Raw genomic sequence first — 3060 nt, forward strand, 5'->3', positions numbered from 1 at the left:
TAAGTCCATTTATAAACTCTTGCACCAATGAGTTTTCTCAGTGGGTTCTTCTAAAGTCATTTAGCTCAGGAATGTGTGTAATTGTGATACATGGAGACAATTCTCTACAGGAACACTGGGATTCGGTATAAAGTGCATGTAGTGCAGGTGCTGCTGTGAGACTTGAAGGACTGGATGAAGTCGAAAGAAAACTCCTCCCCAGGAAGATGCTTCTCTCAAATCTGAGTCATCTGAAGTTGGGAGAGTTTCAGAGGAAGCTCTGAGGAGGAAGGGTAAAGAATAACAGAGTTAATTAGGAGGGCTATTACCACTGGAAGGTTCAGGCAGGCAGGCAGGCAGAAACCCCAGTTAAACAGACTCTCAGGCATAAATCAGTAACGCTTACCAGCCACATAGGCAAATTGGCAGGCTTTACAAAAAAAGATATGGTTGGCTTCCCAAGTCACACCACTGGAGACTCGGGAACAAAGGAAAATGAGAAGTTGCAGTAGCAGCTAAGGTAGCCAGACTGCTAAAACAATGGTGCCCTGGAGACTCCACTGTGCAGGGAAGGCGGCTGGTGACAGCTAGATCATTCTTGGGGGTGAGGAGGGTAACGATCTTCACAATGTAATGGACTTATAATTGCACATATTTTTATAAATTTTCAATTAAGCCACTGGATTCATTTCTTCATAACTTGGTGCTTCATGTGCTTGTTTCTCTTCTGGAAATCCCCCTGTCTGTTAGGTGTGTGAGCAGAGGAACGACCCAGAAGCAAAGCAGACAGGCCTGCTGGTAGCTGGGGTTTCAGGTTCCAGGCTTATTTCTCCAGGAGATTACTTTCACATTCATTTGCAGCTTTCCTCAGGCTTCTTCTTCTAGGGAAAGTGAGGGCTGCCTCCTGCCCTCAAGGCCTCTGTGGAGACTCCAGAAAGCCAGATCCTTTGAACAGGCCTGCACTTGCTTTCCTGTGACTAATGGAGAACCGGTTTTCCTCACACACTTTCGAAAAGGAGAGTTGGTGTGGGCCTCCCTCCACCTCTCAACACACCCTGTCTTTCTTTTTCCAGGCTTCTTACATATATTCTTCTTACATTTGCCACAGTAACATCCTCAGAAAAACTTTCTCCAATCACCTCACCTCAGCTGACACAGACTTTTCCCTTCCTTGAGCAACTGTCACATGTAGGCAAGCAAAGTGCACAAAGAAAGAAAAAGCCAAGTTAGAAGTCAGGCAAGCCTGGACTTGAATGCCAGCTCTCAAATTTACGACCCAGGGGGCTGGGATTTAGCTCAGCGGTGGAGCGCTTACCTAGGAAGCGCAAGGCCTGGGTTCGGTCCCAGCTCCGAAAAAAAAAAAAGAACAAAAAAAAAAAAAAATTTACGACCCAGGCAACTTTACAGCAATCTCATCGCTCAAAGGTTCCCCTCAATTGGTAAAGTGAATAGACCTATGCACACATACTCCTTCCTCTATCGGCATTTATAAGGATTAAAAATTAAAATGAATCACAACTACACATATTATAGTGTGCTAGACTGTCAGTCAACAGTATAGAGTCCTTGAGTTGTTTTCGAGATGCAGAAAGGATGTGCAAAGGATGACCACCTAGTGTGTACAGACCAAATGAACTTCAGAAATCTAACAATCACAATTCTTGACATCAACCCATATACTGTAACATACTAGTTGTAAACATGTAACAAGAAACACACACAACATACCAAGTCCTAAAAGATGCAGAGAGATGAAGGGTGTTTCTCAATGTGTGTCTATAGAGTATAGTGTATGTCATAAGAAGGATATAGACTTTAGAACAGAGAATTTAGATTGTTCCTACTACTTGGATTCTAACCTTATTGAGAATATATCTTGTCCCAGTGCATAGGTGAAGTGCCTCAAGCATTATCTTCTTCAAACCTCAAACTAAACCACTTTCTACGTTAAATAATAAATAGATGCTATGCTTTCAGGAATGAATTCCTGACTGAGAAAGGAGACACATGGTTTATTAGGGACCGATTTTGACTAGGGAAAATAATTTCATATTGTTCCTATCCCCTTTATTGGCTAGTAGAAATGTACCTTTCCTCAACCTCTTTTTGAGATACCCTTGACTTGATGACTTTTTTTTTGAAATAATTGTCATTGTTTGTGCATGTGGGAGCCAGATTCTTCCTCCAGGGCTCAGCCATGTATCACCTTGAAATTCTTTCTGGAACCTTACCTTGGCTCTTTTCTCCCCTTTGTTTTATTCATTATATTCAAACCCTCAGAGGACATGTGGGAGGCATGCGAGGCAGGACTTTGTGACAATAGTGGTTCTCAGCATATGTAGGGCCAGAGAGGGAAAAATGCAAATTGTGAGTAAAGAAATTAACCCTGGGGTTTCATTTGGATGGTCAACCACTCATAATGCAGACATGTCGGAACCATGTATCTGTCTTCATTATTTTCATGATTGTGGCTTTATAATTGCTTCTGATGAAAAGCAAGGAAATGAAAATTCAACAGTGAAATACAACCAACAAACCTTGGTTGTGTGGGAAGTGCACTGTGCTAAAGAATTTACTGTCCCACACAAAAGGATGAAAATAAGTGGGTTTGCTGCTATTGAATTCAAAGAAATTGAACTCAGCTTCTTTCTGTAGTTCAAGTTTCCGGCAAATAATCTACAGTGTAAATGTAGCAGGATTTTTTTTTTTTTACTGAACAAATAACAGTGTATTGTGAATGGGATATAAATTAAGGATACACTTTTTTCTGAACCTTTATGTAACAACTTCTCCTATCCCTCTGCACTGCAGCTCTATTTCCATGAGCGGAATGAGATGCTTTGAAAGAAAGCTGTAGAAACTGTCATCTGGTCCAGCAGTGTGGAAATCACTATAGACAGGGGAGGACAATAATACTGTGTGGCACTTTAATTGAGTTGGATTGATACCACAATTCAAGAATATCATATTTCTATTACCCCATTAAGGCTAAGCTATTGGATGCTGTCTGATGATGTAGAAAAGGCTGGAGGCACACCTGTAAGCTAGCCTAGCCAGAAGAGTCCCCTGTGGTTGTAACCA

Source organism: Rattus rattus, chromosome X (assembly GCF_011064425.1).
Source record: "Rattus rattus isolate New Zealand chromosome X, Rrattus_CSIRO_v1, whole genome shotgun sequence".
NCBI classification, from domain to species: domain Eukaryota; kingdom Metazoa; phylum Chordata; class Mammalia; order Rodentia; family Muridae; genus Rattus; species Rattus rattus.